Source organism: Scophthalmus maximus, chromosome 10 (genome assembly GCF_022379125.1).
Source record: "Scophthalmus maximus strain ysfricsl-2021 chromosome 10, ASM2237912v1, whole genome shotgun sequence".
Classification (NCBI taxonomy): domain Eukaryota; kingdom Metazoa; phylum Chordata; class Actinopteri; order Pleuronectiformes; family Scophthalmidae; genus Scophthalmus; species Scophthalmus maximus.
In genome coordinates this window covers 9,636,945-9,650,000 of record NC_061524.1, presented here as the reverse complement: position 1 = coordinate 9,650,000, position 13,056 = coordinate 9,636,945, and the positions used below count along the sequence as shown (strand labels likewise).

The 13,056-nt window shown below is 41.2% G+C and overlaps 1 protein-coding gene across 1 annotated transcript in view; it reads left to right on the top strand.

Moving 5' to 3' along the window:
* Positions 1–10,835: 10,835 nt before the first annotated feature.
* The window catches only part of cdh23 (cadherin-related 23), a 137,328-nt gene continuing 135,107 nt past the window's right edge, over positions 10,836–13,056 (top strand). The window contains exon 1 of the mRNA XM_047334727.1: positions 10,836–10,880. The gene's annotated coding sequence lies outside the window, so the exon portion shown is untranslated. The remainder of the gene's footprint in view (positions 10,881–13,056) is intronic.

The window sequence follows — 13,056 nt, the reverse complement described above, 5'->3', positions numbered from 1 at the left end:
AGACACACACAATGGGGGTTTTGATCTATTCTTTTGATTCATACAGTCAAGTTCTAGCTAATGTGCCTGGAGTCTGTGCCAGCTCCCTAATAAGAGCAAAACAAAACAGGAGAAGAGGAGAAGAGAAGAAAAGAAGAGAAATGGTGGCAAGTTGGGAGGTGAGGAATTTAACCTCAAGGCTTTCTGGCAGCCATCAGACTCTTCAGCTTTTTTGAGTGTGGCAATGTTCTTCTTTTAAATTTTTTTTTTTATTTTTTACAAGCGATCAACATGGTTTTAACTCACAGCATCACAGAACCCACGATTCACTCCAGACCTTCCCGAGCATCGGCGAGGAACTCCATAAAAACTCAATTATCAGCACTTAGCATCACATTGCCCTCTCAGGTTAAGACCGAGCAGACCAAAAAAACAAACTATGAGATATGTGAAAAGGTGTGTGCAAAGGTCTGTCTTTTCCTTCTCATCGCTCCTCGCCTCTATTTCATTTAATTGCAATTAGCATTTTTATGTTTCTTTTTCCTTGACCCACGTCTGGTTTTGTATTCCTTCTCTGCAGAGCATGCTGTGAGTCATATTCCCCCAGGTTGTTGTTACACCGCAGAGATAGACATACGGCGCACTCTAAAGTCGGCTGTACTCAAATAAATCAAACTTGAATGCGTCGTTACGGACTGCTCCTAATCACCTCCATGGGTACGGATGCATGGACTTCTCCGCGACAGAGCGACTCATCATGCTACAGAGGGATTGGCCCATTGCTCCCCGAGTTCTAGACTTTATTGGACATCTCGTTGCACTTTGGGTTGGATTTTTATTGGAAAGCATTCCTCATTTGTGTTTTTATATACAGAGCAATGGCAGAATGTGGACAGCATTTTTTTACATGCTGATCTACCTAAGAGTGTGTAAAGTTGGATGCTGCCGCATGAACCCACCATGTGATAGCAAACTCCTTCGCTGAACCTTGTATCCTTGTAGATGTTTATCTGAAAAACGCGTCAGAATGCGGAAAATGAAGTTGTCGCACCTTTTTGACCCTGTAAAAGACAGCACAAAGGAGAACGTCACCACATTTTGATTTCTTCTCGGAGTGCGATAATAACTGACTAAATATTTGATTCATTTTTCAAGCAAAAATCTCAGTCATTTCAACAACTCCCCAAAGTGGAGAGTTACTGCATATGTCAGCCCTCACAGCCCTCACAACGGTCCCTCGTCCACGGTGCGGCATTCTGGATGAAGGGAATAGTCGTCCAAAAATCATTTTGTCATCGTCTTACCACCGACGTGAACTTGGTGTTTTGTGTTTTCTTGGCAACTTCCGATTATGACAACTGGTTCTGGCAAAATCAACCGTGAAATTGCTTCAAAGGGGGCACAATCCAAGTCAAGCAAACCGTTCAAGGGTTCAAGAGTTTAAGAGTCACATTTGCACTGGCAATTAGCTCCGGTCGGCATCCATTCTTTTTGGAAAAGATGCCCGAGAGTCACATGGTCCTTCAACTTTAATAGGCCGATAAATTTACATTCTACTGGACAAAAATTGTACCGTTAACACCAAACCTTTTTAAATCTGACAATTATGGAATAATGCTTAGTGCTTATCTAATTTTAGCATTTACCAAAAATTATGACGCTATTTTAACAGAAGCACTGATGGGGTCATACAGTGAGCTGACCCAGTAATGTCCAGCCACAAGAATCTATGTTTTGCAGATATAAGCTTACTTTAGTCATCACAGGCTACTGATCTTATCTGGCTGTACATGATTCATTTTTCGATTCAGGCTCTGAGGTTATCACTGCCTGGGAGTGGAATTTTTTCTAGTCACAGAGCAGGGAAAGATCAATATACCATTTCACTGCAATTGCACTTGAGTCCAAGTTTACTTCATTTACATAATTTGGTTAGAGCAAACTAAGAAGTTTTAGCTCAATTATCTCCGGTATCTGGGTAGCATAATGTTTAAAAACATTTCCATAAAATACAATAAGACACTGAATCGATAGCATATGATCATATTTGAGACATACTTGAAACTGGTTTTGCAAATGACTTTTTACTCGCATGTTACATCAATAGACAAAAAAAAGGAGAGCTGAAATATAATGTTCCTCCATTTAGTCTGGCAAAAAGGTTCGACACCCTGTAATGAGACACAGTGGTTAGATTTAAGATGAGAAACAGCTTCAGTGAACCAGACCACATTGAGATTAAAATGTCAGCTGTCACAAGCTCTCATCATTTGTGAAGCGTGTCACGGTGAGATTTTCCCCCTGGATCCGACACACTCCGCTTCATTGATTGGCAGCAGTAAAACAAACAAAACACAAAAAAAGATGTTGAAGGTCTTGACATGTTAGTCATTTAAGGTCTGATTGTTTTCTGCTCACTGCTCACTGGACCATAGTTTTAGATGGGAGTAGGTGGGGGGAAAAAATGTGACAAGGAGGTGTTTTTAGTCCATCTTACCAATCGGGGATGTATTTCTCCTTCTTTACCATTTTCCATTAACACCTGGATACATAAAAAATAAAGTTAGTACCAATCCAAATGTCAGCTATCATCCAGCTGAGTAAGGAAAGTCAATTATGTGTCGGTATCACACGGACATTACGGAAATTTGTCTTTGTTTATTTGTCTGCCTTCAACGTGGATTCTTTCATGCATTAAATGTAGATGAGAGATTAGGTGACACAAAGATCATTTTATACATTTCAAGAAAAGTCTCTTTCCTATCTGTGTCCCACATTTTGGTATACTCGTGTGATCTTTTTCTGGATCTCTTAGCATACAGCTTGACTACTCAGATCATCATCACTCTAATGCCATCAGTGAAATCAATAATTAATGTCAGAAATTATTTCTGCCTTTGAAAATGACACAATGCGATGAAATATTAAACTGCGACAAGAATAGGAATTTTCAGCTCTTTTTTGTGTGTCCCGGGCCGACTACGGTTTTTCCTTTTCTTTTTTTTCATCAATTTTCCTCACTGTGAGGTGAGTTCTTGGACAGCTGAAGCAGAGAGATGGCTTCACCTCTGGGTGGATTCAACATTTCCCATTTAGTTCATTGCCTGTATTTACTAACTGCATTCACGCGCAGAACGCAAACTGTATGCACACGTACAAAGTGTGACCTCTCTTCCTGTGATTGGCTCAGGTCCTGCGGGTTCACTGATAAGCCGAGAATTATGTGCGGTGACAACATTGACATTGATCAGTCCCTAAACACCTAAAGCAAAAAAAAAAACATTGGGATTTTAGAGTGGATCCTAAATTCTTTCTTTAAACAAGGACGAGAGAAAAAATATTGATTCACCCTTGAGATGTAGCCTGTACTTTATTGTTGAGTGAGGAGATGTATTGATTTACCCGGGGCTGTGTTTTGTTATTGAGTACATGAGCCTCTGATTTGCTGGTGATTCCACAGCTGTTCTCTACGTCTCCATGGCCATGTCGACCCGGCCGCTGCTCTCTACGGGGACTTGGGGCAACCTGATTCTGTACGTCTTCCATACAGTGTACAACCGCATTAAGCATAACAAGCAAATTTAAGGTACACCCTGGACAGGTTCGCCGAGAAAAAGAACGTTGCCGCAGTCTGTAATCAAGGTGATAATTGTATTGTGCATCGGGTGTATTTAGGAAAACTATATGGAGACAGGGTCACCCTGACTCTTAGCTTTTCTTCTGCAACGGTGAGAAAATAACAACATTATTAATCCACATAAGGAGCAAGTTAGATTCAATAACTGAGAACGTGTGCCCTCGTGTGTGCGCGCGCGTGTGTGTGTGTGTGTGTTTGGTGTCATAAACCCTTTCTCATGGATCTTTACTACTGAACATCCAACTGGTATTTCGGCTTGTGCTTATGGATGAGCCTGAACATGTCAAATGCATAACATGCTCATTATATGATATGTTCATAAGCCTTAGATCTGCTGTGGCTACACCTGCTATGGTTCAAGTTATTTTTATGTCTTTCTGTCTGAGGTCTGAATGCATAATTTTAATTGTATAGCTAATCATAGGAGGAAAATTCCCATTAATGAGGAGAGAAGAGAGAAAGACCAAAAAAAAAACAGGAAAGAGAGTTGCATAATTCAAGATCACCAAAGTGAAGTGCTCTGGGAAATGAGTGATTACAATTGCAACAAGTGGCCCATTGTCTCTTGTCCATTTGTGAGGGGGAGAGCGGTGGAGATTTTTTAAAAAAATAATTAACCGAACAACACGAGTTCTAAATCCTATCTCGGTCCAGTGATGTTGCACAATTCTCCGGTAAAGGTCAGCGACGACGTTGCTATTACTTGCATCCAGTCACTAGAGCGTAATTACGGCTTCAAGCTCATAGGAATTATCTGTGTCCAGTAATGTTTGACACTGTAGTTGGAGGCTGTTAGTTGCATGAACCAGTGTATTATGTCATACATACAGCATGTACTGTGAACTAAACAGGTGTGAACTTTGTTGAGTAGAAAAAGTAAGGTGACACATGGCGTCATATGATCAAATCAAAAAAAGGTGTAATGAGTTAATTTATTAGGTTAATAAGCCTCAGTGTCCTAGTGGTTGTCAGTGCATACACAAGGTTTTATCATCAGCAGCATCACACCCTCTCTTTTCCCATGTTACCACTTACCTGCTGGATTTGACTGTGAAATTAAGCCAAACACGAAGCCCCCAAACCTCATTAAAAATGATAAAAAAAACTGAAAGAATACAGACACGAACATACAAAGGTAAAAGAAAGGGCAAACACAGGCAAACACGAACAGCACTGTGTTTGCTGTTGTGTTATTAAAGCCATTACAGAAGTGTGCTTCTAATTTTAAATCCCTGGCGATGGTGAGAACTCCATTAAGACTGGGATGCCTGAGCACGTGTAATGACGTAAAGGAGGAAGCGAAGCAGGGTGAAGGATCAAACACAGGCAGCAATCCTGCCCGTGCGCCTTCCCTCCTCTGAGCAAATTACAATCTCTACTTTCAAAGCCAAACTGCTCCAAGTAATTTAATTTTAATATGATTCTAAAGAATCAAGCCAAGGTCTATACCCTGGTCCTTGTTATTCATGAGAACTCAACCTGCCATCTGTTATCGCATCCAAGTCTGTCAAAAACCAACTCGGATGCATGAGTCTCCTGATGCATGGTGTCATCCACCTCTGTTTCAAAGACCCAGTTATCACAAACAATATCATGTCACTTTTTTTTAAGGTGATTTATGTTCTACATGCTCATACAAGCCTCAGCAATTCCACATATGCTTAAATAAATCTGAAAATTGCTTTACAGGATGCATGACAAGACAGTACAAATGCAATTAACTCTGAAACATAGATTCCTCTATTTAAAAAAAAAAAGTTTAGCGGTTACAATTGTGCATCCATGCCATTCTTCAAGGTTTCCCAATTTCTTGTGGCTCGTTGGAGTCGGGGGTAGGCGTTTTTCAGGTACGTTTCATCATTAAAGCAGGTTAATAATGCACATAGCTAGTTCTGCACACTGTAGAATGCTTTGATGTTATTTGCCTCTGCTTACAAATTATATCCAAGTGTTGTGCACGTTATAACAAGAGATGCAAATAGGATAGTAATACAAAACACAGGAAAAATAGAAGATTGTGGATCAATATTGTATCAGGTATTTATTATTCATTAATTTAAAAACAAATCTAAAGTTTATTAGGGTTCCAATTCCAATTTCTGCCACAAATCCACTGGCGGGCAGATGGGTTTAACTATCACTGACGGAAGGCATGGAAATGTGAGAATATGACTTCTTTCGTCCTATGAACAGTGATATGGTGATGTGACCATAAGAATACAGATTTTAGTATAAGTTTGTAAGAATCCCCAGCCTCAGCCATGCTTCAGGACAAACTTCCTCTGTGTCACTGTGTATCAGGGTGGTTTTCGAGGGTCGTTCTCGTGGTTCATTGCTGAAGCTTTTCTTTTGACAGAGACATCAAGTTTTCTTGCTCCATCCAACTGTGCAGCACCCGACTGCCCGGCCACCGCCTCTGGGTTTCAGAGTCTTCACCCACTCTCTTCTCCTCCATTTCAACATTGCAGGTGAGAAAACATTAAAAAACTAATTAGGGTATTACAGTAGACACAAAAATATATTTTCAATATATTTTGTTGTTTTCCTGGGGAGAAAAAATACATTAATTTTAATGTTCATACAAAACAAATATATCCACTATATTACATCTTGTGTTTCCTACTCAGAAAACAGATGGTCATGATCCAAAGCTCTAATATTGCCAGCTTCCTGTTTATATTGTGGCTGACTGACGAGCAGAGTTGTTACTAAAAGCATTAATGAAGGCTCTTTTCTCGGTCACCATCACATTAAGTCAAGACGGTGAACCCAAAGGGACTCTAGGACACTATTCACCAAAATGGAATCGAGCCATCATTGGTGTCAGTGCTTTTCCTAATCGTACATGTCAAAATGTCTTCAGTAGAAACATGTTTTGAAAGGGAAATCTTCACCTGTCACACTAAAACAAATCATAATCTCAGTTCTCATTGAACACAGTCTAACTTACTATCCTTTTTCAATGTGGGTTTGAGCCCTATGCATCAGCTGGGCAGGAAACTTCTCCATGCAAATCGTAATACTCGTAATACTCCTTTGGTCTCTTACCAATGGCCCTTTGTGAAGAAAAAAAAAAGCGTAGTAGTGCTTCTTCTCTGCAGCACAGGAGAGCAGACAGAAGACACACCTTCAGCAGAGAAGAATGATGGGACAATGTGAATAATGCTAGACGCCCAGTGCTACTTGGCATGGCCCTGTGCTGAGTCCATCCAAAGGTGTTAGGCAACTGCCACTAAGAGGGGTGCACATTAACCTGGGCCAGAAATTGTCTCAGTATTAATGACTGCCAAGGGAAGCTGGCGTGGCGGTGCCAGTGTAATAGGCTGAGCTTTCTTCACCGTCCCGCACATTTTGGCTCCAGCCTCTTCCAGATGACAGCTGGTAAGTCATTACTACACTACCACATTGCTCAAAACACAAAACGTCCTCGATCACGTGTTGAGGAAAGTTGCAACTGCTTGATGCCCTAATGAGTTTCAGGGGACAAATGCTTGGCTCTAGTCAGTATGAAAAATGGTATTTGTGCATGTCCAGTCCAAGCCTTGCGATCTTAAAGGGGAATACTAATCAATTAAAAGGGGAATGCAATTTGGCAAAATCAAAATTCTTCTTTAGTCATAAAAAACGTGCAATGGCTGTTTGAACATAAGCAAGCACTGCACACGGAGGTATAACTAAATCTTAACATTTATGTTCACCTAGACATACTTTCACACTGAGAAATATCTGTACTGTTTTCAGATTTGTGCAATTTCAATTGAGCCAGACCTCTGACCATTAGGGCTATTTAAATACAAGTTAAAAGCTGCACTTTACAGTGTCATTCTGAGGAGAGAGAAAAAAAAATCTAAATTCCCTGGTTGCAATAGGTCAGTTTCACAGCACACATATGTTATGACATCCACAGGTGGAGCAAAGGAAGCTGGAAGTAGGGATGCTGAGGGGGCTTTAGCACCCCTCACTGGTGATGGACTGTAACTGCAAGGCAAAAAAAAGCATTCTTCTTTAATTTCATATTATCTTGAGTTATATTTTGAGAGTATCATAGTTGTAGGCAAAAAATTCTGTTTTATGTGTGCATGATTTGAGGAATAATAAATGTAGAATGTGACAGAAACTTTGAGAATTGCAGATTTTAGAGGTGGTAGCAGTGGGTTAGATAGAAGTGCAAAATCTGCTTTGAGATTTTTTTGGCCATTCAAATTTTATACTCAAATGTCAAACTAATAACAAAAATTAAAATCACATGTGTTGCGCTGCTGTACTGCATTTAATAGGCATAGGCATAAATAGATTTGTTCTCATCAACCCCCAACTCCGACTGACTTCCAGAGTCCCTGGATGGAGCGAATTACGAGCGCGTATAAATGGCTGCATTCCATTTCAACGGTTAGTTCCTCGGCACTGCGCATGATGGCTCACTGGCTCAACCTACCGAGAGACCGAAATGGAACGTGGCCGTCATCAGTGTCGTCATTTACACCTGTGTTTTTGTTTTTTTCAGTTCCAAAATGGCTGCCGCGGATTGGGGCCCGCGACATGACCGCGACTTTTTAAAAGTAGTACAGCGGTTAAAAACGTCAACCGCTCACGAGACTCCGACAAGCGTGCGTTCGACAAAAAGGTACGTTATCATTTAAGTGACTATTTTTTAAAGTTGTAAGCTTTATTTTATGAACTGCTGTTCAGCTAAATAAACATTTACTTCATTGACATTTTGGAGTGTTGGTAAGGCCAGGTCAACAGGTGAGTAACCGGGTGAATTAAGACTCTTAGGTGTAAAAGTGGGTGGTTCTGTACAAACTGTATGTCACTAAGGAAAAGGGAACAAAATGGTTTACAAATGCAGTGGTTCAAAATCAAAAGTTCAAACTGGTAACATTTGTCACATGTCAGTAAATACATGCCTGACTGTTCCGCGTATGACGTCGACAATGTAGCAGTGAGTTTGGCCTCATCTCATCTCATCTTCAACCGCTTATCCGTGGTTGGGTCGCGGGGGCAGCAGCTTCAGTAGGGGGCCCCAAACTTCCCTTTCCCGTGAGTTTGGCCTATACCGCACATTTAGTCTATTGCTATCAAGTTATCAACTTTCTATTAAAAACCTAATGGAGTTCCTGTGGGGTCGCTGTGTGTCCTTAGCTCTAAATTGATATTGATACAGTTGTTGTTGTGACCAATACTAATGTTTAGCTGACTATACTTGGATCCTGTGTCCTTCACTGCAGACACTGCTCTGTCCCGGAGTCAAGTTCTCTGGACCAGAGATATTGAACGTGTAGGAGGTCAACAGATAATAGTGCATTGGCCGCCCAGAAGGAAACAAGCCTCAAGGCTGAGTACACACCACTGTATTATGTGAATGATTGAACATATGCAAGGTATGCATCCATAACTTGTTCTGGAGTTGGGGCAAAGTACTTGGGGGGGAAATGCCATGAAGCCAGAGACTATTGGTATCTGCGGTATACATACTATTCTTTGCACTCATGTTTTGTCATTACTTTTCACATTGTGTGCCTCTGTCACCCTTCTGTGTTTGACTTGAAGCAAAACAGTTCAGACCTCGGTTCTATTTGAGTGGCACCTCAGTGCCCAACACTAAACTGCAGTGAAGTAAATAATCCACCAGAGAGCAGCAGAATAACGCTTTTTAATCATCATCGTTGCTCATTCCTCTCATATGAAAGAAGGTGGTTTTGCTTTAGGTACCAAGATGCACTGGTGCAAAACCGTTGTAACGCTCTGTCTAAAAAACCCAAGCTATTATATCTGATAACTAAATCGATTCTCTTTATTTATTTTTTTATAACCTATATTTAAGCAGGAGTAACAAAACTCATTGAGATTAAAACTCTATTTTTCAAGAGTGTGCTGGCCAAGAGTGTTTGAACTTGACTTGTGACTTACTAAAGTTTCTGAAAAACTGATTCTGCAGCCCAAATTTTCATTTTTAGGCTTGTGGCCGTACCATGTGCAAATAGAGTCACGGATCAAACTGGTTTTCTTTTGACAATAAGTCCTCACTCCAGCAGTGTACATGCATGGGAACGTTCAGTTGCACTTCAGCATCAAGTATTAGTTTGTCTTCCCCTCAGTTAGTCTGTCTCATACTGGTGATATTTACACAGTGAGAGGTCTTGTCCTCGGCAAGGGTTCAGTCTCTAGCCAACAACATATTTGTGCAATTAAGTGTGGCTGTGTGGGATGCAGCTTAATGCTGGAGGCAAGTATTATAGACCAGGGAGGGTACTGCCGCTCCTGTCTGATGTAAATAAGAATCTCATTTCACGTTGTTTGGAAGCCATTTGTCATCCAGGCATAACTGAATTTGATAAAGTTAGTGTACTGTATATCTGTCACAAATTTAGTAACTGACTGGGCCAGGAAATATGTTTTAGGATTTTAAGAGGCAGGCAGTTTGTTCTTCAGTAACATGATATTTTCCCAAAGCTCATGAATAGTATAGATGCATTTCAGAGCTTTGGCATAGCTTTTCCATCCATTTCCCTGCCCCTGTCTGTGTCAAGTTTTCTCATATTGGTTTTATGGCAGTTGCTTTTCTTACTTTAATTTGTAATTCTTAGTTGTTACACTAGGCGGTGCTATCACACTGACCAGCAATGGTCAGTGTGATAGCACCGCCTAGTGTAACAACTAAGAATTACAATCTGTCGTTAATGATGTTTTTTTCAATTCTCATTGAATTTGGCCTCTCTTCCGTGAAGTTTGAAAAATAATTGTCTACACATGTAAGTGGAATTATTGTATATTTTTTTCCCACTGACATACACGCAAGCAGCGCCATGAAAAAAAGGGCCAAAACTCTCTAAAAGAATCAAATGAAAAACATGGAAATAAGTTTATCTCGCGTGCATGGATAGCGTTTGTGTGCAAGGGGCTGCTCAGGGACAACGAGTAAATCTAACGGGGCTGCACCTGCATGTGCTGCAACTATGGAGTTGAGCCTTTAGGTTATAGAGTGGGGGACCTCCACACCAGCGAAGGGTTGTCTCGCGGTTGGTGCAGGTTCTCGCAGTGGTGGGCTCGTACCGAACACTGGAAAGAGACATTTTGCAATGACCAGGGCGTTGGTGGTGATAGAGTAAAACTAACGGGGGGAGAGCACCAGAGAGAGAGAGAGGGAGGGAGGGGGAAAAATGAGACAGAGGGAGGGGGGAAGCAGATACTTGGTAACGCGTCACAGCAGGACAGGCAATCGAATCTAAAGGCGCTCAGCCCGCGACGGACACGGACGAGGAAGGTAGGATAATGCATGATGATGACACGATCACTCTGCTATAAGTTGAGAGACACGGGGTAGTGTTAGAGGTAGGACTGCGGCAGAGAATATATATAACCTTTTTCTACACAAAGGCTATTTTTTTTCATTATTCTGTGTAACATGTTCTGTATCCACTATAGTTGTGCGTAATTGGTGACTTTTACGCTCACCGCTCTTTTACCGTGGCGCACAGTGCGATGCGTCGTCTTGTGGATGTGCGCGCCAGAGACCAAGTTGTACTCGTAGTTTCTGGGTGTGTAATGACCGATTGATGTTCTGACGAGCTGTCGCCGCTGTGGGAGGTCCGCTAAGTGTGTGGGGGACGTGAAGAGCCATTCGAGACCACTTGATTGAAGTTATGTTGTCTACGGTAAATGGTCCAGTCCAACTGTTGCTGATGCTCCGTCTCATCAGAGTGATTACGCAGTCGGTGGATGCGAGGTGGTGTGCATGCTCCCACAGAGGTGTCGGGTGTACGGTGTTCTCTCAGGTGGCCCGGCCGACTCCAGAGGTGCCTGCTGGGAAGCGCCCTGGTGCCCGCTCATTTATTAATGTGTCACCTGAACGCGGCACGGGCGCAGCGCGAGGTTAAAGGGGAACAGCGCTCCATTAGAAAATCTTACTGGTAGTCATACAGCCGGCATACACACTATTTTTTCTACAACTAACTTCTTGTAATTATACAGTTAATGCAGCGGCATTAAATATTTTATGTCATTGTGCTTGTTGTGCCTGCATCCAGGAATCGCTCCATATAGCAGCTGAGGCAACAATGTGTCTGCAGAGGAATGGTGTGCAGATGATTATTATTATTGTCGATTTTTTCAAGTTTATATTAAACCTCCGGGCTTCATTTTGTATTAGGTGTTCTAATCATTATTTTATGCAAAATGTGTGTTTTTTGTCTGGTGGTATTATGCTGGTTGTGGTATTTCTCCAAGCAAAGCTGCTCTACTGCGTTGGAACTTCTGCTGATAGACTTTAGCAAAAAGCTAAGTTTTATTCTTAAAACTTAAACATGCAAATCATGACATTGCTTTATATGTTTTTCTGTAGTGCTCCCCCGAATGAGGAAGCACATTAGTGTTCATTAAGAGTTGGAACTGTGAGCATATGTTAAACACACTCAAGAGGAGTAAGGCTAATATTGTTTTGTCAGATTATTGAAGGAGGGATCAAGCTTGTCCTGTCCCTGAGGAAATGCTGTCAGTACTGTTGAAATATGCTGCATGGAAATTTTGGCCTCAGTAATCCCATGTTGCAGGTTCACTGTCATTCTCACTGGATCCACCAGTGAATAAGTACTCTCCTATCATCAGACCTAAGTATATGAAAAAAAATGTGCACAAGTCCTGTAAAATACATTTCAGTAAACAATTTCACATTAAAAGAATCAGATCTTTGTGAGACAGTACCGTTGTTTTTCATGCATTATGTGGGGAAAGCATGCCTCTGACAGTTGCCCTTTCTGAGTGTCTGTCACACTCACTGAATTCATTGAGAATACTAGAAGGAAGAAGAAGAAAAATACTGAAATGGAGAGTCCATATCTGACAGACACCTTGACTGACAGGCTCAAATGAAACCCAGTATGAGGGATAGAGGAATGAATTGCAGATACAGTGGCTATACTGGACAATCCTATGAGGTCTCAGACAGGCGGCAGAGCAAGGCATGGGGACAAGAAAGGATATAAGTTTGAAAATGGTAAAGGATGAATAATGTAAAGCGAAAAGGACGAGAAGGCAATGTAGAGAAAAGTGAGAGTGGGAGATGAAGCATCACATTTTTCCTATAATTCTTGTAGCTCAGCCAATCTCTGGAAATTGAGCGGAACCCTTGGGAAAGGTTTTGGCATTGATTACCGGGAGTGAAAGCATCTGAATAGTCTCTACCTGCTCTTGAGTAAATACGAGGATGGCTCATGAATCTAATGTTTCAAGTTTGTTATTTATTTATGTGTGTATCTATTTAAAAACCTTGCTTGAATATATTCAGCATATCAGTTGTCTGTGGCAAAGTGAGCTCATTGAGTTGAACTTAACAGAAATATTTTAATTTTACTGCAACTGTGTTTATACAGTGATGCGTTTTTGCTGACATAATTCTGCTCTGTCGTGGTCTGAGCACATGTGGTCTCTATATGACACCTTTA